Here is a 23,522-nt window from a genome sequence, read left to right on the forward strand (position 1 = left end):
TGAAGGGCTTCCCTGATATTGATGCTTTAATTGGTAGTCACATTAGGAAGAAGCTATAAATTGCTTAGTCTGTTTGACAATTTGGCCTTTTGTAATAATTCAATATTCAGGATACTTAGATACACATAAAGGAATTTTGAGGACACACTGCCTTTGTTAAAAAAAAAAAAAAAAGGTATCTATCTTCTCTTGTGCCGATAGGAAGAGCACATTTCTGGTTGGATGCACAAGATGTCAACAGTGAAGAATAAATCTGAAGACTACGTTTTTTGCACTAAACTATTTTCCGCATACAATATTAATGTTGACTTGCATTCAAATTAATACAAGGAAGTAAACATCGAATTTTTTTGACTCAAGTAAATTAGAACTGTCATACTGCTATTATTTACATCAAGATATATGACAGCTCTGTCATTAAGTTAAATATTACAAGGTTAGTGAAAAAATTCAAATTTGATTTCCATGTCCAAGCTGACACAACATATATAAACATAATTCTCTTAAGATTGAGAATCACAGTAGTATAAACTTATTAAAATAGAAATTTATCAAAAAGCTTCCTTAAAAATAATCAGGATTTAATCATGATTATCATGATAAGGACAAAGTAAGTTTAAGTCAAAATTGAGAGAGTCAATTCCTAGGCAGGTTGACAAGAAGTCTAGGGGTTCCCAAGGAGAGAGGGGTCTCAAGGAGGAAGAAAGGACAAACTTTTTTCTCCCTCTACATTCCTTAGGATTATATAACAATAATGCATCCTGCTTGAGGACAGTCTCCGGAAAAAACTTTCTGGCTAATCCTGTTATCTTAAAGTGTAAATTATGGGAGTAGGTCTAGTGAGGTCTTTACAACCTCCAGATATTCTTTTGAGTCACTGTAATAACTAATTAGAGAATATATAACTCTGTTGCTAACACTAGCAAGGGGGTAGTCTTTCTGCCCCTTTCTGATGCCCATGTCAGAAGCCTTCTCTATCTCCTTTATACTTTAATAAAACTTTGTTACACAAAAGCGCTGAGTGATCAAGCCTCATCTCTGGCCCCAGATTGAATTCTTCTCCTCTGGAGGCCGAGAATCCCAGCATCTTTTCATGGTTCAGCAACAACTTTTCATCTTGGGGGCTCATCCAGGATTCTTCAGGACAAAGTAAGGGTGTTTGGAGCTCTAGTTCTTTGTTCTCCTAGTGAACACGCTTTCTGCTGTACTTTACTAACTCTACGGTGTGCTTGTGTGAATGAATGAAATGCCCTGCAGGAAGCAAGTGAGGAGCCCTACTCTGCAGTTCTGCAGTGACCTCATACAGCTTATGGCAGAAACCTGTCAGGGGTTTATACCAACCTGCCAATGCCAAGAGGCACCCAATGTCTCCTCTGGGGGACCGACCATAAATGGGCAAAGCGTGTGGACAGAACTCTCCTTTCTCAGTCAAACTTTTCTGTCTCTTTGACCATTTCATAACTCCTAGGGAATTAGAAGTACTAACCTAATCTGTCGGATCATAGACTTTCAAAGGACTTGTGATCTATGCTGTTACCGTGTACTGTTACTTAGATCCCAAACTTGGATTGGTAGTCAGGAAGCACCTGGCCTCGCTAGGCATGAAAAGTTTGGAAGCTAGATGGAGTTCTAGCTTCAAGAGCATCTCTGAGGTTAAAGGTTACTCAGATTGGAACTACAATGGATTTTTTTTTTCCTTTGGCAACAGTGGCTCTTACTAGAGGAGACTCTTATACTGGTGTGATGACACTTGGAAGGAACATCTCAGTTTTATGTTCATATCGGTCTTATTGTGGTCGGGAATATACTCAGGGTCGTGCACAGGCACTCAGGTGATGAATGTTTCCCCCCAGCGGTCTTAGCCTGGGAGACATGTCGGAAGGTTACTCTGATTGCACCCCGGATGGCATCAGAGGCAAGCAAGGTTTTAATGGTGAGGAGCTGGATGTCATCAGGAATGCCATCACGACTACCCCTGGTGCATCCCCACCACGTCTCGGTGGTAGAACAGGAAGGGACGAGTTCGGCGCCTGCGTCGGTAAGGGGCAGACTAAGTCCAACCAGGGAAGGAAAACTTTGGTGTAAAGTCTGTCTACACCCCCAACTAGAGCAGGGAGGGACGCCTCTGGTAGAAAAATGGCGCTGGTCGCTTTTTTTCTCTGTTACAGATGGGAGCTAACAATTCCAGCCTCACTCCTTTGAACTGTATCCTGAAAAACTGGGATAAATTTGATCCTCAGGGCTTACAGAAGACACAGCTGGTCTTCCTATGTGATACTGCATGGCCGCGGTACCCACTGGAGGGCGGCGAACGGTGACCAGTTGGAGGGTCTCTTAAGTATAACACTGTTTTACAATTAGACCGGTTCTGTAGAAAACAAGGGAAATGGGTAGAAGCAGCATATGTGCTGCCCCTTTTCTGTCTGTGAAATATGCCAGACTTATGTCCTAAGGGTATGGATTTGAGTGTGACTCCTTCAGCTCCCTCCTGTCCTCCTCCTTTGCTAGATGAGATGGAGGACAGGAGACAAAGAGATAAAGAAAAGCAGGTTTCTCCAATCTATCCCTGGGATCATATGTGCAGAGCAGCCAGAGAGACTGAGGAATAGCCACACAAGCTATTGCCTCTTCATGAAGCACCCACCAGGAGAAATAATCAGTCTGTGAGAGTTAATAAGCCTTTTTCTTATAAAAAAAAAAAAAAAAAATCAAGGAGGATCTGGGAGACTATTTAGAGGGCCCAGAAAAATATATTAGAACTTTGAAAGGTGTTACTCTACTTTATGACCTTACTTGGAAGGATATGATGTGTATCTTGGGACAAACACTGACTCCTAACTCAAAGTCAAGTTTTGAGAAAAGCTGCTGCTTATGGAGATAAATGGCTTGGTAATGAATTAGTAGGGAAGAGGGAGGATGAGATAACCACCCTTCCCACTGGGAATCAGGTGGTCCCAACTACAGAACCAGACTGGGACTACAACACAGCTAAAGGAAGATGGGATCAGAGTCATTTTTGTCAGATGTATTCTTGAAGGACTCAGGCAGGCGCGTGCTAAGCTTTTAAACTATGGCAAATTCGCAAACAGAACAGGAGGAGAAAGAAGCTCCTGGTAAATTCCTGGATAGACTGAGAGAAGCCCTTCGCAGATTCACTGAGATTCATCCCGAAAGCGAAGAGGAAAAAGTGATCTTAAAAGATACATTTCTCGCTCAGTTGGCTCCAGATATCCGCCGTAAGCTATTAAAACGAGCATATAGACCAAATCAGTCTTTAGATAATTGTTACAACTGGCTCAGACAGTCTATTATGGTAGGGAAAATGAGGAAAAGAAAAAAGGCAGAAAAAGACAAAGAAACAGGCAGAAGCCCTCACAACGGCTATGACAACCGCTCTTAAACAGCCTGAGAAAAATGCCCAGAGGGACCCAGGTGAAAAGGGATGGCTTGCTATTACTGTGGAAAGGAGGGGCACCTCAAGCGGGATTGCCCTCAGGCATTCAAGCTGCCCCCGGGTCCACATCCGGTCTGCAAAGGACCACGCTGGAGGAGAGACTGCCCCCAGAGGTGTAGGTTTCAGGGGTCGGACTCTCAAGACAATCAGGGCTGAAGGTGCCCGGGGGTCCCCACACGAGCTCCCATCCTAATTACACCTGAGGAACCCCAGGTATTAATAACTGTGGGGGGCCAATCCGTCGATTTCATGTTAGATACTGGGGCAATTTACTCCATGCTTACTGAAGCCCCTGGTCCACTTTCTTCCCAATCCATTTCCGTAATGGGACTGTCTGGATGAGCCAAAAGGTATTACTTCAGTTCTTCTGTAAGTTGTGACTTACTCTGTGCTATTTTCACACGAGTTTCTGATTGTGCCAGCGTCTCCCTCACCCCTTTTGGGGAGGGATATACTTAACAAGGTCCATGCCTTGGTCCATGCCTTGAAAAAATTCTGTGTTCATGAATTTGGAGTCTTCCCTTTCTCTCCCTTTAATTGAACAAAATGTAAATCCTAGAGTATGGGCTGATGGAAAATCTGCGGGTGGAGCACAAAATGCTATTCCTGTAGCTGTCAAGCTCAAAGACCCACACTTATTTCCACATAAGCAGTATCCACTGAAACCTGAGGTTAAGGAAGGGTTAAAACCCATCACTGAGAATTTAAAAGAGCGGGGACTGTTAATTCCCTCTAACAGTCAATGCAACACTCCTATTTTGGGTATAAAGAAATCAAATGGTAAATGGAGACTAGTTCAAGATTTACAAATAATAAAGGAGGCTGTAGTTTCTTTACACCCCGTGGTGCCTAATCCTTATACTCTATTGTTTGAAATTCCTGAACAAGCCAAATATTTCTCAGTAATTGATTTGAAAGATGCTTTCTATTCAGTGCCTTTGGCGGAGGAAAGTCAATTTCTATTTGCCTTTGAGGACTGTATGCAGCCACCTTCTTAGTTAACCTGGACAATTTTGCCCCAGGGATTTTGTGACAGTCTTCACTTATTTTGACAAAGTTTGTCACGGGATCTACAAAACTTTAATAGCTCCGAAGCAGTGATGTTACAATATGTAGATGATATTTTGCTCAGTGCTGAGACAGAGGAAGCCTGTTCACGAGCCTCAGAAGACTTCTTAAACTCTCTGGCAGGCTGCGGTTACAAGGCATCAAGAGAAAAGGCTCAGCTTTGTCAACAATCTGTTCGATGCCTGGGCCTAATCATATCAGAAGGCACTAGGGCTGTAGGCCCCGAGTGAATTAAACTTATACTAAATCATCCCCTACCTGTGACTTTAAGACAATTGAGAGAATTTTGGGGAATCACAGGTTACTGTCACATTTGGATTCCGGGTTATGGGGAACTTGCCCGGCCTTTATATAAGCTTATAGCTGAAACTCAGCAGGCCCAAACTGACAAATTAGTTTAGTCTCCAGATACTCAAAAGGCTTTTAAGATTCTTCAGACTTCTCTCCTGCAAGTTCCCGCTCTGAGCTTGTCCACAGGGCCAGAATTTATTTGTCACTGAAAGGAAAGGTGTGGCCTTGGGAGTTTTGACACAACCCCAAGGGCCTCACCAGCAACCTATTGCTTATCTAAGCAGAGAATTAGATGTAATTTCACGTGGGTGGCCCCACTGCCTAAGAGTAATTGGGGCAGCGGCTTTATTAGCACCTGAATCTTTAATTAATGGATGAAACCTTACTGTACTGACTTCTCATGATGTGAGTGGAATCTTAAATTCTAAGGTTAATATTTGGATTACAGACAGTAGGCTTCTTAAATATCAGTCATTGTTTTTAGGACCAGTGACTAAGTTTAAAGTTTGTGGAAATTTAAATCCTGCCACTTTCCTTCCTGAGAAGGAAAATGAAACACCTGATCATGATTGTTCCCAATTTCTAACTTTAAACTATGCAGCTCTGGAAGATCTAATGGATACCCCATTAGACATTCCTGATATGGAAATATTTACAGATGGCAGTTCTTTTGTTTGGGATGGAAAGAGTAAAGCAGGTTATGTCGTGGTGACTGCTGAACAGGTTTTAGAAGCAAAATCTCTCCCCCAGGGAACCAGTGCTCAGTTAGCGGAGCTTGTGGCTCTGACCCGAGCTCTGTTCAGTTCAGTTCAGTCGCTCAGTCGTGTCCGACTCTTGTGACCCCATGAATCGCAGCACACCAGGCCTCCCTGTCCATCACCAACTCCCGGAGTTAAGTTAAGCAAAGGGCAGCAGGTAAATATCTACACTGATTCTAAGTATGCTTATTTGACTTTACATCCTCATGCTGCAATATGGAAAGAAAGACAGTTTAAAACAGTAACAGGAGAACCTATTAAACATTTCAGAGAGATCAAGAGACTTTTAATTGCTGTGAAAAATGAAAGTGAAGTCGCTCAGTTATGTCTGACTCTGCGACTCCGTGGACTGTAGCCCACCAGGCTCCTCTGTCCATGGGATTCTCCAGGCAAGAATACTGGAGTGGGTTGCATTTCCTATTGTCCTAAAAAAGTAGCTGTTATGCATTGCAAAGGACCAAACAGTGATGGGAGTAAGGTAGCTGAATGTAATCAGCTGGCTGACTGTCAAGTCAGAAAAGCGGCACTTGACGAAACCCCTTCACTACAGACACCTTTGATCTGGACAGGTCCTGTGGAGCAGGAAAAACCAAATATACTGAGGAAGAATTAGAAGGATATGAGAAAAGAGGAGCAAAGATTACTGATAAAGGATGGTTACAGTCCGAGGACGGACGATTGATAATTCCTGAAAGTGCTCAATGGAAAATTCTTAAGGGTTTACACCAGAGTTTTCATCCGGGTACAGAGAGTACTTACCAGATGGCTTCTTGTTTGTTTGAAGGTAAAAATGTAATGAACACTTTAAAGAACATTATCAAAAGGTGTGAGGTTTGTCAGAAAAATAACCCAAAGACTGAAAGCCTAGCAAAATCTGGATTACAACAAAGTGGAAAGTATCCTGGAGAGGACTGGGAAATTGATATTATTCATATGCCAAAAGCTAATGGGTATTCTTGCTTACAAGTTTGGGTGGATACTTTTACTGGATGGATTGAGGCTTTTCCCTGTAGCAGTGAACAGGCTAAGGAGGTTATAAAGATTTTAATCCATGAAATTATCCCCAGGTTTGGGCTGCCACGGAGCCTTCAGAGTGACAATGGCTCTGCCTTTAAAGCTGCTGTAACTCAGGGGGTGTCTAAAGCTTTAGGAATAGAATGTCACTTACACTGTTCCTGGAGACCCCAATCCTCAGGAATGGTTGAAAAAGCTAATGACATTATCAAAAGACATCTGCGCAAATTAACTCAAGAGACACAGGACAATTGGATTAAAGTCCTACCCGTAGCTTTAATGAGGGCTCAAACTGCCCCCCAAAATGAGGGACTGTCCCCCTTTGAATGTATTTATGGAAGGTCTTTCTTATGCACATACATTGTTATAGACCCTGAAGCCTTGGAATTAACTAGTTATGTAACTCAGCTCTCAGCTTTTCAACAGGCATTAACAGAACTCTGGGAGACGACTCCTGAACCAGCCTCTGAGTCAAGCAAGCCTCTATTTGAGCCAGGAACCGAGGTCCTCATTAAAACATTGGGGTCTGGGGGCCCATCCCTCAAGCCCCTCTGGGAAAGCCCTTACCAGGTTATGCTTTCTTCTCAGCTGTCAAAGTGCCAGGAATTGATTTGTGGGTACATCACACTCGAGGTAAGAGGTGGCACCCTGACCAGAACTAAGTGACTTCATTTTATGTCTTTACTTTCTATGCTCTGACTTTGTACTTTTCAGATGGGCCTGCTAATCTATGTAAGCCTACTTGTGCTGACTCCAAAAATCCTGAGTCTGACATTTGATCGTCAAGACAATGCCTTCCCCTCCTGGGCTCACTCCTACGCTGCATTTAATAATCGGCCTAACTGCTGGGTCTGAGGAGCACTCTCCTCCTCATCAGTGGAAGGCTTCCTGTGGTGAACATCTCCACTTGAAGAAAAAACTTTCTCCAAGTCTGCAAATACCTTCAACAACAATCACATGTGATGCCTCTTCTTAAACTAATAACATCTAACAAACTTAAGATGAACTGATGTAACTATGGACATAATATGACTTTTCATTTTGCTTTGAACTTGGTTTAATGACTATTTTGCCTTATGTCTGTAATCGTATAGTGGGGTTTTCTAACCGTCTAAAAGCTTTTAAGTTAAAAATGATTGTCTAAGCTCTTATGCGGCTCAGACGGGAAACCGTCTGCCTACAATGTGGGAGACCTGGGTTCAGTCCCTGTGTAGGGAAGATCCCCTGGAGAAGGAAATGACAACCCACTCCAGTACTCTTGCCTGGAAAATCCCGTGGACGGAGGACCCTGGTAGGCTATAGTCCATGGGGTCACAAAGAGTTGGACACGACTGAGCAACTTCACTTTCATTCATTCAAGCTCCTATGAATGCCACAGCCTCCTCCAACTATTACTTGGGGCCCCTGGATCAGAGACCCTCAATATGAGGGTTAGGTGAATATGTTGCCTCAACAACCTAGGGACCATGCCCCTAAACAGCAGGAAGTAGTTATGGAATAAAAATGATGCCCCTTCCCTTGGCAATATAACTCTCCTAAAAGAAAAGGGGGGAATGAGAGAGTCAATTCCTAGGCAGGTTGATAAGAAGTCTAGGGGTCCCCAAGGAGAGAGGGGTCTGGAATTCTCAAGGAGGAAGAAAGGACAAACTTTTTTGTCCCTCTACATTCCTTAGGATTATATAACAATAATGTATCCTGCTTGAGGACAGTCTCTGGAAAAAACCTTCTGGCTAATCCTGTTATCTTAAGGTGTAAATTATGGGAGTAGGTCTAGTGAGGTCTTTACAACCTCCAGACATTGTTTTGATTCACTGTAATAACTAAAGAGTATATAATTCCATGGCTAACACTAGCAAGGGGGTACTCTTTCTGCCCCCTTCTGATACTTATGCCAGAAACTTTCCCTATCTCCTTTATACTTTAGCAAAACTTTATTACACAGAAGCTCTGAGTGATCAAGTGTCATCTCTGGCCCCAGATTAAATTCTTCTCCTCCGGAGGCCAAGAATCCGGCATCTTTTTGTGGCTCAGCAACAACCTTTCAAAATGATGCATTGACAGACCTTTTGAACAAATCTAGATACTATTTATATTTTGGTATATATATATACCAAATAGTATTTGGTATTTGGTATTTCAAGATATCTAATGGGGCTTCCCCAGTGGCTCAGGAGTAAAGAATCCACCTGCAAAGCAGGAGTCACAGGAGATGTAGGTTCAATTCCTGGGTCAGGAAGATTTCCTGGAACAGGCATGGCAACCCTCTCCAGTATTCTTTCCTGGAGAATCCCACAGACAGAGGAGCCTGGTGGGCTACAGTCCACAGGGTCACAAAGAGTTGGACATGACTGAAGCAACTTGACAACAACCAGCAAAGGTATCTTATATGCATAAGTATTCTCGTGCCTTATATTATTATTTTTCAAGAAGTTGTCCAATGTTAGGAAGTTTAGTTCTTTGTAATCTCAAAGGATCTTTTCCTCAAATCTCACATTTTGTTCAATTTCATGATATTGAAATTTATGTCCTCTAGTTTCAATTTACTTTCATAAATGTCTGGAGCTAAACATATTTTAAATTTTCATTGTATTATCTTATAGGAAGTTATATTGTTTGGAAGGGGTTTAAAAAATGAACTTTTTAGATTATGCACCTCTGTATTGCTTTCACTATTATTAAAAAATATATATTTTTACTATTTTTATAAAAGAAGTTGGAAATGCACCTCATGGCACTAAATTACCATATAAATGAATTCATACAAAATCTGTTCTATTGAACATCATATCTTCCTCTTTTTTTTCTTTCTCCCTTTCAAACACTATTGCAGGGAAATGTTGTAAGGTAATACATTTCTGAAAATGATTTTGAGGTGAATGAGTTAGTTTACGGAATAAGTAAATCTTATTCAGTGTATAGCTACTGAAAATAAGAATCAAAAGTAGAGTTCTATAATTCATCCAACCTGGAACAAAAAAATATTAGACATCTTTACATCCTAATCCATGAAAACATATTAGACCAAAAACATATTAGACATCTTCACATCCTAATCCATGTATCTCTTCAGTGTGAATAAAACATCCTAATATTTTAAACTTATATCTTTCAATCTAATGTAAGCAAAATACTGTTGACAAATGAAAAGAGAAACCAGAGCAATAGCAGATGACATTATAATTCTTTATACTATAAACTTTTATAAAACTGATGATGAGGATGAAGTAAATAGAAGATTTTGGAATCAAAGGAGAATTAAAAGCTCCAGCTATTGTTATAATCATTTTTCAAAATTATCTAATTTATAATAGGCCATTGTTTTCTGAAAACACAAATTAGTTTCATCATGAAATAAAAAGATACTTTGACACTTTTTCTGTTACATAAACAATGATATTTCAACTAGAACTGGAAGGCAGAACCTCAGTTCTATTTTTGTTAAACCACCAAATATATCATTCAAGTGGTTTAACAAAAACATATCCTATACTTTCTTCTCAGGTTTGAACTGAGTCATAAGCATAATATGATTTAAAATAATCAGTGGTAGGACGTATCACTTTCTATCCTAAATATATTCCATCTTAGGTTTCATTCCAATCCCAAAGAAGGTCAATGACAAAGAATAACCAATGTACCACACAACTGTGCTCATTTTGCGTGCTAGCAAGTTAATGCTCAAAATTCTGCAAGTTAGGCTTCAGCAGATTGCAAACTGAGAACTTTCAGATTTACAAACTGGATTTAGAAAAGGCAGAGGAACCAGAGATCAAAATGCCAACATCTGTTGGACCATAGAAGGAACAAAGAAATTCCAGAAACCATCTGCTTCTGTTTCATGGTTATGCTGCAAGCCTTTGACTGTGCGGAAAATTAAAACAAAAACAAAAACAAACAAACAAACAAAAAAAAACTGTGGGAAGTTCTTAAAAAGATGGGGATACCAGATGACATTACTTGTCTCCTGAGAACCTTGTATGGGTCAAAAGTCTTAGGACTGGACATGGAACAATGGACAGATTAAAAAATGACAAACCTGTATATTGTCACCCTGCTTATTTAACTTGTGTGCAGAGTACATCACGCAAAATTTTGGGATGAATGAATCACAAGCAGGATTCAATTTTTCCAGGGGAAATATCAACAATCTCAGATATGCCGATGATACCATTCTTATGGCAGAAATTGAAGAGGAACTAAGGATCCTCTTGAAGAAGGTGAAAGGGAAGAATGAAAAAGCTAGCTTATAACTCAAAATTCAAAAAAACTAAGACCATGGCATCTTGTCCCACCACTACATGGCAGATATAAGGAGAAAAAGTGGAAACAGCAACAGATTTTGTTTTCTTGGGCTCCAAAATCACTGTGCGTGGTGACTACAGCAATGAAATTAAAAGACACTTGCTCCTTGGAAGAAAAGCTATGACCAACCTTGAACAGCAAGATGAAAACCAGTCAATTCTAAAGGAGATCAACCCTGAATATTCATTGGAAGGAAGTTACATAGCATAACTGACTCGTTGGACATGAATTTGAGCAAACTCTGGGCCATAGTGAAGGATAGGGAAGCCTGGAACACTGCAGTTCATGGGGTTAAAAAGAGTCAGACATGACTTAATGACCGAACAACAACAACTATATAATGAGCATAAATATGCTAAACTTAATACTACTTATCCCATTAATATTTATTTTATTTATAAGGATTGCTTTTAAATTTGATAATCATTAATTAATTTAGATTATTTTCACTTTAGTATTTTATGAGGTTGATTCTCAACTATAACAGTCTTCTTTTTTCTGGTTAATCTAGATAGTTTTATTTACAATTATGGTTACATTATTTTTATCTTATGACATCATAATATTGTCACACTTGTAAATAGACCCTATAGGTGTCTCATTTCAATGCAGATTAATGTAATACATATGGACAGCTAAATTGTTAGTAAGTATATATCAACACATTTTGTGTTTTAACTCAATAGATAATATATATTAATCACAAGTAAATTAAGATTTGATTAACAATCCTGAAGTTTTGAAATGCAAAATTGTACAACTAGTAGATGTATATATAATCTTTATGTAGAAAATATGCTTTATTCATGATTTAGCTATCTGGGGTATAGCAATTTAAAACTCCAGACATACTTTTTTTTGAGACAGAAATATAAATCTCAAGAGCAAAAAAAAATCATAATTTTTAAAGTAGCTTTTATTGTGTTTAGTGTGCTAATAAAAGTCAAAAGGAACTTTAGTATAAACTCTTTTTCATTCCCCCAGAAACTTGCTACATCCATTTACTCAATTTATTTGTAAAATCAATTGCTTATGCCATAGCACGCACTTTGGCATTGTTTTATGTTAATTTCATACACTATAGCAAACTGTGGCATATAAATGTCTCCTGTTATTTTTCTGAGAAAACAGGAAACATTTCTTTGGAGTTAGGATTTTTTTGTCCATCATTTTTTTCTGAAGATTTCATATCTCTAATTAAGCCAACTTTTTGTTTTGAAGCCATTTACAATTTTTTGTAATTATTGTTTTAGTTTGTTAATTTCAGGTGTATAGCAAAGTGATTTTGCTTTAGGAATATATGTGTAGACGTGTGCGTGTGTGTGCGTGTTTGAGTTCTTTTTCTGGATTCTTTTCCATTATCGTTTGTTACAAGATAACTGAATATAGTTCCCTGTGCTGTACAGGGCTTTGTGCTCCGTCCCTCAGTCACGTCCAGCTCTGTGACCCATGGACTGTAGCCTGCCAGGCTCCTCTGTCCAAGGGGATTCTCCAGGCAAGAATATTGGAGTGTTTCCTCCAGGGGATCTTCCCAACCCAGGGAGTGAATCCAGGTCTCCCACATTGCAGGTGGATTCTTCACCATCTGAGTCATCAGGGAAGCCCAATACAGTAAGATTGTTGTTTATCTGTGTTACGTATGGTGGTGTGTATATGTTAATCCCATAATCTCAGTTTATCCTTCTATCCCTTGTCCTTTGATAACTATACGTTTGTTTCCTATATCTGTGTGTCTATTTCTATTTTTTAAATAAAAACCGTTCATTTGTACTATTTTTTTAAATTACATATCAGATTTAAATTTTCAATTGTATCTTTTGATTTTCTTCCTCTTGTGGTATTTTTGTATTTTTCAATCACACTATCTCTTATATTGACTTCATCTTTTTTGTCTCTTTTCAGTTTCACATATTCTTACTTTGTCTTCACATGCTGTTGCTGACATTTTTGCTGGTGTCTATTCCTCATCTGCGTTCTTAAGTCTCTCAGTAATACCTATTTAATTGTGTTCTACTACATAGTAACAATGATGAACCCAAAAGACTTCATGAAAAGAGTTTTGAGAATAAATTATTTCAAATTAATTTCCCATGCATATTTATGTATGTCACTGTCCAATACTTGTACTTGATTAAAGGAGCTGTTGTCAAAACTCCCTAATTTCTATGGCAAGGTTGACTTGATACTATTTTATACTAATGAAAGACAGTCTTTAGTAAACTCAAGTGGAAGCAGTGACAGATTTTATTTTCTTGGGCTCCAAAATCACTGCAGACAGTGACTCTAGCCATGAAATTAAAAGACAATTTCTCCTTAGAAGAAAAGTCATGACAAACCTATACAGTTCAACTAGCCCACATTGTTTCTACCAAAGATTTCAGTTTTTCATTTGTAGAAATGAAATGTCACAAGGTTATTATGAAGACTAAATGAAGTAATGTGTGCAATAAATTAAAGAAATAATTTAATTCAGAAAGAAAACAGCCAGCTGCTCAGCCTTATTAAGTATTAATAGATATTTCCTTTACAGGAAACTGCCTAGGACAATTTCTTTCTTAACGGATTATTTATTTTGAATGTCAAAGGAATGAATATATTTTTGTTCCTTTCTGTGTTTTCATTCTTTTTTCCAAAGAGCCAAATATTTCATGTGCCTTGAGTGTAATTCAAAAATTGTAGAGATGTAAAACACACACATTGTGGCAGCCATAGAGATGTGTCCCTCAGATCTCCTGTCAAGACAATGCATTGTGGGAGAGCTTGGGCTAGCTGATGGCTTCCATTTTCTGCATCTTCTGGTTTCACAAAAAGCAAGAAACTATGGTTTTTTTTAGTAGTCATGTATGAATGTGAGTTGGACCACAAAGATGGCTGAGTGCCAAAGAAATGATGCTTTTGAACTGAGGTGTTGGAGAAGACTCTTGAGAGTCCCTTGGATCGCAAAAAGATCAAGCCAGTCAATCTTAAAGGAAATCAACCCTGATTATTCATTGGAAGGACTGATGCTGAAGCAGAAGCTCCAATACTTTGGCCACCTGAAGAGCAGAGCTGACTCATTGGAAAAGACCCTGATACTGGGAAAGATAGAAAGTAGGAGGAGAAGGGGACAACAGAAAATGAGATGGTTGGATGGTATCCTTGACTCAATGGACATGAGTTTGAGTAAACTCTGAGAGATGGTGAAGGACAGGAAAGCCTGGCATGCTGCAGTCCCTGGGGTCACAAAGAGTCAAAAACAACTGAGCGACTAAACAACAACTGGCTTCACTGAAGTATTTAGGCCCATGCAGGCCACATTTTCTCCTAGCTGTTCTCAGTGGACTAGGGAGAAAATTGAGGGCAATGGACCTGTTTCCTAGTAGATTTCTGCCACATGTGGGCACATTGAATGGGAAATCATTGCTGTGGCCTGGCTGACACTTCCTAAGAGCTGCCCTGAAGGGGCAGCCCCCTGTCTTCCTCTTTGATCTTACTCCTCTCTCAGGTGTCATCTAAACAAGTGTTTGAAGACTTTCCCTTCCTATCCCAGCTCCTTCTCCTCCTTATCATTCATTGACATTTCCCTCAATATAGTTTGCTCTTCTAATTCTCTTCTGGAATCTGCTTCCCAGAGGACATGAGCTGAAAGACCACTGATTTGAGGGTTTACTTTGATCCCAGTTAAAGAATGCACCCTGCCATAATCAGGTCTGGGTCACCAGAAATAAAATTATGTACATGTAAAATATTGCATTTGGTATTATTTGAAATTTCATTATCATTAAGTGAGGATATAAGAAATCACCATATTTATGTTGGAATGGAACCTTCATTGTAGTGTTGTTTTTCAAATGAGTATTATATATCCATGTATAATAATGTTCAATCTGAAAAACAAATCAGTTATTAGAATATCAGAGAGCTCTAATAATCTCAGAAGTAAATTTAATAAATCATGGATTTTTAAACCTATCCCTTCTTGCCTAGAAGTCTTTTTTTGATAATACAGTGTATATCACCATATAATTTTATATAACATAGATTGATTTTTTTAAAGAGCTCTAAGGGGCCTACAAAATTGTCCTGTATACTCCTCTCATTTTATATAAGATTCAATTAAGATCTTGAGAAACTAGGGTCAGAATCACTATCAGAACCAGAATTAAAATCCTTATTTCTTGAGAGCATCTTTTCATCAACATAGTATAGTATTTTTAATACTGCCTTTCTTTAAAAAAAAAACAACATTTATTTATTCATTTATTTTTGGCTGTGCTGAGTCTGTGTTGCTTCTAGGGCTTTTCTCTAGTTGTGGTGCATGAGTTTCTCTTTGTGGGGGGCTCTCTTGTTGTGGAGCACAGGCTCTAGGGTGTAGACTCAGTAGTTGTGGCACATGGGCTTAGTTGCTCTGGAGTATGTGGGATCTTCTCAGACCAGGGATCGAACCCATGTCCCCTGCATTGGCTGGTGGATTCTTTACCACTGAACCACCAGGGAAGCCCACTTTTAACACTGCTTTTGATCAGAACACTAGTTTAAGGGGTTGCACATGAAGCTTTACTCCTCCTTTAATCATTTCTCAAACAGAACTCCAAATGGTAGGCTGTCTCAGGGCACAAAAGTCTGAAAAGTTACACAAAGTAAATCCACAGGTATTAAGATTTCAGATAAAGGGAACTGAGGATTAAGAAAGATTTGCTAGTTATTGCAAAACGTCCTGATTTAACTCAAAAGGGAATAATCCTTCACAAACTGTAAAACTATGCCAGTGTCAATTATTAGATTAGATGTAAGTGCTAAAATGTATATTTCCTTCTTTCCTTATTTAAAATAAATATTATTACTCTAAGTTAGTTGCTTTATGTTTTAAAGCATTACTTTCTTTAAGACATAATTCATTTCTTTTGCAAATTATTGATGCAATCATGAGATTAACAGCTTTTTATTTGATTAATATCCACTCATACCACAACACCTTGTTTTCTCATAGTTTATGCTAATACACACTAATCTTTTAATCCTATAGAGAATTACAAGTGTGAATTGGGTGGGGGAACAAAATCCTGTGTACTCAATATATGTTAATGCCAGAGGGATAGAAAATGAGCTGTTCTATATGTAAATTTTATAAAAGCATGCAGAAAAACTTGTTGCTAAAATCTGCTCCAGATGAGAAGGATTTTCATTAATGATGAGAAAACATGGGTCATGGTCTCTGGGGATGCACAGAAGAATTTACAATGGCAGTCTTGAAGAGTAAAGCCTATTAGGCAGATGGTATCGTGGAAGAAAAAATGGGGATCATGCTGAGAGGAAGGAAAAGTTCAGAGTCTCTTAGAATGATAAATACAATAGAAAGTGCCCTCCTGGAAACAAGAATATAAGAAAACACATCTTCATAGCTAGAAAAAGAGCATTTGAATTACAGCAAAAATAAAATTTAAAAAAAAAGATAAAATAAAGGCTAAAAGCCACAAATGAGACAGTTTTTCCATAAAAATATGAACTGAAATTTGATCAGCATTTAAAATTTTGTTAGAACTGATTTACCCAGATCATAGTTTTAAAATCCTATAATAACCTTGGATATACACTACATTTTATTTAAACTTTTATCTAATCATGTAATCCTTACCTTTACTTTTCACCCATGTTTTCCAAATAAATTGTGTGAATATAGCAATAAGATTTTTTCAACTCCTTGTTTCTTCACAGGTAAATTTTTTGATGCAATGCATTACATTTTCCAAAATTAAAATTATTTCATTATTTATTTTTCAGTTTTAAAGCAACTTGCTTATCTTAAAATTGTCAAATGCTGAAACATACAAGCAATAAAGTAAAAATAATTTCAAGATTTATTGACCGGTTGTAAATATTGTCAGCATTTTTGAGAAAATCTTTCAGATATCATTCTATGTTAAACACATATATAAGCAGATAATTAACAGAAATGGAACAAAATGTGTTCAACTTTATATATTTTTTGTACTTAAAATGTTTCTCATGAAATCTTTTTATCTATAAAAATTTCTTTTGTGCAAAGTGTTATCATTTAGTGAATACTTCCTATGGTCTAGACATACAGCAATGTAAGCAGCATATGACAGGTGCTAAATGGTGCTAAGTGAGCTTCCCTGATGGCTTACTTGGTAAAGAATCTGCTTGCAGTGCAGGAGACTGGGGCTCAATCCCTGGGTCAGGAAGATCCCCTGGAGGAGGAAATGGCAACCCACTTCAGTATTCTTGCTTGGGAAATCCGATGGACAGAGGAGCCTGGTGGACCACAGTCCATGGGGTCCCAAAGAGTTGGACACAACTGAACAATTAAGCCACCAAATATTGGTTCTTATTATTATTTCACTTAATCTTTACAAAGATATTGTATTATTATATTACTTTATGAAATCATTTTAAGGTCATACATACAGTTATAATTTTCTTTGATGTCATAAGCTGTTCTTAACATTTGTTTAAGGAATGCAAGGTATTTATCCCAAAGTTATCTAGTCAGTTCTCTATCTATGAACTTCTAGTTTATGTAGAATGACTCATAAAAGTTTCATTGCTTGTTTTGCCTTTACATTGTTCTATCTATTCATAATAAACTCCTAGAATGAACTGTTAGCTCAAAGGCAGTGCAGTGCTATTCAACAGATTTTGAGATATTGACAAATCCTTGTTCAAAAGATGTTCATCAAATCACAGTCATATTATTGCCTTCAGTGTGAGGTAGTCAACATTTTAAACTTCTTACAGTCAGACAAGTAAATGAAAGAGATCTTCCATTTCATTATATATGCTTTATATATTTTCATGAATGTGATCATTGACTATTTTTATTATTCTACTGTAAGTGTGCTAGTCACTGTTTTTTCAGCATTTTTCTATCAGGACATTGGCCTTTTTATTGATTTGAAAGAACATATACTGGAGATATTCAACTGTAACATGTGAATAAATAGCTTTTCTTGATGTATCACCTTATTTGCAACATTTTAATAAAATAAATAGTATGCTGATATTTGTATTTTTATTTTGTTCAAAGTTATCAAATATATAAAAATTTATCAACTGTTTTAACAAAAAACAAGAACCTTGGTTCTTTATAAAAGAAAATTGTTTAATTTAGAAATGTAGATTTATCTACTAATCATTTTGTGCTTAATTTTTAATTTAATTTCACTGCAAATAGAGAAATTCCCCATCTGATTTCAATATTTTGAAATTTGCTGTGACAAGTTTTAATAATCAATAAATTATTAATTTTGACAACTGTGTACATTTAAAAATAATGTGTATTCTGATATCACTGAGTATCAGGGCTGCACTGAATACCAGGACCTGGGCTCCATCCCTGTGTTGGGAAGATCCTCTGGAGAAGGGAAGGGCTACCCATGCCAGTATTCTGGCCTGGAGAATTCCATGGAATGTATTTTCCATGGGATTGCAAAGCGTCGGACACAACTAAGTGACTTTCACTTTCACCAGGACTGCAACATTAAGTTTTAGGGGACAGTTTGAAAAAAAATAAAGAACAAAAAATTGAGAATAATCAGAGGAGTTTCAAAGAAACATGGCCATAATCAAGAATGCTGGTGGGACTATTTGTGTCAGATGCTACTGACTGGAGAATGGAGTGATTATATTTGGATTTGTCTTTATAAGGTCATTGGGGAATTTGAAAGCAGAAGTTCTAAGAAGATGATGATAAAATCATCACCTGAGTACCTCTAATGCAGAATGGAAAAGAAACGTTAGAGAAGAGATCGCTATGAGAAGGAAGATTCATGTTTCTATCATTTTACTGGCCTACGTAAGTCTGAATTCTGAAGAAACGTAGAAAAATTTTCCTTTAGAAATATAGTTTATAGAAAGTCTTAGTTCTAGATCAAACTGAAGTAAGAATATCAAATGTGAATTTCCCGATTGTCCTTTAATTTCCTTGTGATTACTATCAATTACCACAGTAATCTAAAAGAAACTTACTTAAAATAACTTCATCTGTTTTTCCTTTATTACCTAATTACTTCTTTTGATTCTGAAGAATTATATTCTTAATTTACTTCCACAGAGCAAATGTAAGTTAGGGAATGACCCATAAAGGGAAAACAATGATAGCAACAATAAGAGAATAAACAAACAAACAAACAAAAACAAAGAAAAGTTGATTGCTTATGGAGCCCTTAACTGTGACACATGTAAGAACATTCTATCAGCATTGTGATTAAAACAATATTTCAGCCATGTAAGTTTTTACCTCTATATCTTTTATGTGGGATGTTTTAACTTTGAATATGAAACTGTAAATAAATATATTTTACAGTATATGATTCCTGGAAAAGAATAGGTGATTGTCCTTTAGGGCACATGGAATGCCTGTAGCGAAAATCAAAATAATAACACAGTAAAGATTTTCCCATTGAAGTGAAAGTACAAGTGGGAATTTATACTAGGAAACATCAAAGAATATATGCAAAGTACACTCATTTAAAAACAGTATTTCACAAATGTTTTGTATTTTTACCTTGTGCTTGTTTATTGTTTTTATTTAAAATTCAAAATGTTTTATTTTAAGCAGTTAGCATTTGTGGTCTTAAGTAGTTATTGCAGCCAGGCTTATGTATAACAAAGGCCAGTTGCGTGGATCATACTGTGTTTGAAGTATTGTAAAAAATTGTTCCACACACAAAAATCTTCCCAACTCTGTCATTATATACCATTAGCAAAATTCTTTTAAAAGTCTGTTTCATTGAATTGTGTGTGGGGAGGAGGGCGTTGTTTTGCTTTTCTGTTAATCTGTGTCATTTTAAATTTTCTTTGCATGGATACTGCAATATGCTGCTAATCTCATAGCACCAAAAAGTCATGCTCTTTTAGCTTTTGTTATCTGTAAATCAGGGATAGTAATTACATCTGTCCCTATAAGACTGTTTTTAAAATTAATTTACTTTCTAGAGAGATGCCTGGCATAAAATATGTTCAATACATGTTAGTATTGATGTGTTGACTTCTCAAATATACTATTTATTAAAACCTTGATATTTCAAATGTATTTAAGTAAGCCCAGACAATAATCTTATTAGTAGGTAACATTACTCTCCATATTTTACATAATTATATGTAATTTACATATAGTTCACAGACCTAGAGAGATAAACTAAGATTTACAAGCTCAATCACCTACAGAGTTGTTAAATAGTGTAATCATTCTGCTAATTGTCTTTTAGTTAGTCTTCAATGTCCATGCATACTTCATCTCAAATTATCCATAATTTTCTCATGCAAGTACAAAGATTTTATAGAAGAACTCAGGAAGTCCAGAGAAAAAATACTTTGAAGTAAATAAAAGGAATTGTAATATGGGGATTGAGAAAATTTCACTGAATTTGTTAAGTGAAAAGTATTTATAATCACTAATGCAATTTTTTAGTAGAATACTTGAACAAAAGCCAAATGTTTAGGAGTATTAAAAAAAAAATATTATGTGTTTAGTGAGCAGAAATAATGGGTACACAATACACTTTGCTAATTCCCATTCTTCAGAGCATTTACTATGGATTAGGAATAAGTTTGTTTGTCAAAAACATACACACACACACACACACACACACACACACACACACCAATTAGGCTGTATTTAGATCTATAGAGGATATAGGCAGAAAAAAATGAGAAAATATATAGCATCGACTACTTTATTCATAAAGTTTTCTCATATCTCTTTATTCAAAAGAGCTTATTTTGTCTTTATTTTCACATGCAAAAAAATAAGTCTAGATATGAATATTGGCTTTGCTATATCTCAACTTAGAAAGCAGATATACAAACACTTTTATTTTGAGATCAAGAATTTAAAACACTAAAACTACTGAGAAATCCTAAGGGAAGTCAACCCTGAACACTCATTGGAAGGACTGATGCTGAACCTGAAGATACAATACTTTGTGGTTTTTTTGTTTTGTTTTGTTTTGTTTTTTTAAGATCCAATACTTTGGCCACCTGATGCAAAGAGCCAACTCGTTGGAAAAGACCCTGATGATGGGGTAGATTGAGGGCAGGTGGGGAAGGGGGCAACAGAGGGTGAGATGGTTGAATGGTGTCACTGACTCAATAAATAGGAGTTTGATCAAACTCCAGGAGATAGTGAAGGACAGGGAAGCCTGGTGTGCTGCAGTCCATAGGGTCACAAACAGTCAGACAGGACTGAGTGGCTGAATATCAACTAAGAAATAATTTTAAACTTCCAAGTTTTATATTTTGCTATTCAGTTCAGTTAAGTTCAGTTGCTCAGTCATGTCCAACTCTTTGTGACCCCATGAACTACAGCACGCCAGGCCTCCCTGTCCATCACTGACCCCCAGAGTCCACCAAAACCCATGTCCATTATGTCAGTGATGCCATCAAACCATCTCATTCTCTGTCATCCCCTTCTCTTCTTGCCCTCAATCTTTCCCAGCATCAGAGTCTTTTCAAATGAGTCAGCTGTCCGCGTCAGGTGGCCAAATTATTGGAGTTTCAGCTTCAACATCAGTCCCTCCAATGAACACCCAGTACTGATCTCCTTTAGGATGGACTAGTTGGATCTCCTTGCAGTCCAAGGAACTCTCAAGAGTCCCTTCTCCAACACCACAGTTCAAAAGCATCAATTCTTCTGTGCTCAGCTTTCTTTATAGTCCAACTCTACAACCATACATGACTACTGGAAAAACCGTAGCCTTGACTAGATGGACATTTGTTGGCAAAGTAATGTCTCTGTTCTGTAATACATTGTCTAGGTTGGTCATAAATTTTCTTCCAAGGAGCAAGCGTCTTTTAATTTCATGGCTACAATCACCATCTGCAGTGATTTTGGAGCCCCCCCAAAATAAAGTCAGCCACTGTTTCGCCTGTTTCCCCATCTATTTGCCACGAAGTGATGGGACTAGATGCCATGATCTTAGTCTTCTGAATGTCGAGCTTTAAACCAACTTTTTTCACTGTCTTCTTTCACTTTCATCAAGAGGCTCTTTAGTTCTTCTTCACTTTCTGCCATAAGGGTGGTATCATCTGCATATCTGAGGTTATTGATATTTCTCCCGGCAATCTTGATTCCAGTTTGTGCTTCCTCCAGCCCAGCGTTTCTCGTGATGTACTCTGCATATAAGGTAAATAAGCAGGGTGACAATATACAGCCTTGACATACTCCTTTTCCTATTTGGAACCAGCCTGTTGTTCCATGTCCAGTTCTAACTGTTGCTTCCTGACCTGTATACAGGTTTCTCAAGAGGCAGGCCAGGTGGTCTGGTATTCCCATCTCTTTCAGAATTTTCAACAGTTTATTTTGATCCACATAGTCAAAGGATTTGGCATAGTCAATAATGAAGAAATAGATGTTTTTCTGTAACTCTCTTGCTTTAAATATGTCTATATAAATTGGAAAGTCCAGGTTAAATTTCAGTTAATATCCTTTATCCCTTTAAAAGATACTTTAGTTGTTTCTAAGTTTGCTTCTAAGTTAGGTTTAATAAAATTTGATTTTATTTTGACTTTTTTTATTGATTTCAAGAGTCTGACTTGATAAGAGCTTAAGGAAAAATAGTTATTGTACAGCATATATTACTGAGTGCAAAGTACATTTGCATACCTTAATGTTCAACTGTGTAATTAAATATGCTACAATAGTAATTACCTGTTCTAATTATGACACATAATTAGTAAAAGTGCACATAATTATGTAGTTACATGAAACGTCCATGTGATATTAAAAAAAAGAAACTTACAGTATTATTGAACATGAAAATGGAGAATTAAATAATAAAATGGATTACATTTAGAGAAAATACCCATGGCTCTCACAGTATGCTCTGTATTTCTCTTCCTTATTGATTATTGTTTGTATAGCTGAGTTAATTCTTACTATTGTTTTAATAGTTACAAATGAAAGAAAGGAGAAAGTAAGTTCAAAATATTAAGTAATTGAGGATTTAAGACTGAATTTTGCATTAAGGATCTCATGATCTGAGCAACAGTCAAGTTCAGGTCTTGTTTTTGCTGACTGTACAGAGCTTCTCCATCTTCAGCTGCAAAGAAGAGAATCGATATGATTTTGATATTGACCATCTGGTGATGTCCATGCATAGGGTCTCTTGTGTTGTTGGAAGAGGTTGCTTGCTATGACCAGTGTGTTCTCTTGCCAAAACTCTGTTAATCTTTGCCCTGCTTCATTTTGTATTCCAAGGCCAAACTCGCCTGTTACTCTAGGCATTTCTTATCTTCCTACTTTTGCATTCCAATCTTCTATGATAAAAAGGACATTGTTTTGGGGGTTAGTTCTCTAATGTAAAGAACCGACTCATTGGAAAAGACCCCGATGCTGGGAAAGATGGAGAGCAAGAGAAGGGGGTGACAGAGATGAGATGGTTGGATGGCATCACTGACTCAACAGACAGGAGTTTGAGCAAACTCAGGGAGATAGTGAAGAAGAGGGAACCCTGGCGGGCTGCAGTCCATGGGTTGGACTCACAAGGAGTTGGACACGACTTAGTTGGACTCACAAGGAGTTGGACACGACTTAGTGACTGAACAGTAACTAGAAGGTCCTGCAAGTTTTCATAGAAACGTTCAATTTCAGCATCTTTGGAACTAGTGGTTGGGATACAGATTTGGATTACTGT

Source organism: Cervus elaphus, chromosome 31 (genome assembly GCF_910594005.1).
Source record: "Cervus elaphus chromosome 31, mCerEla1.1, whole genome shotgun sequence".
Taxonomy (NCBI): domain Eukaryota; kingdom Metazoa; phylum Chordata; class Mammalia; order Artiodactyla; family Cervidae; genus Cervus; species Cervus elaphus.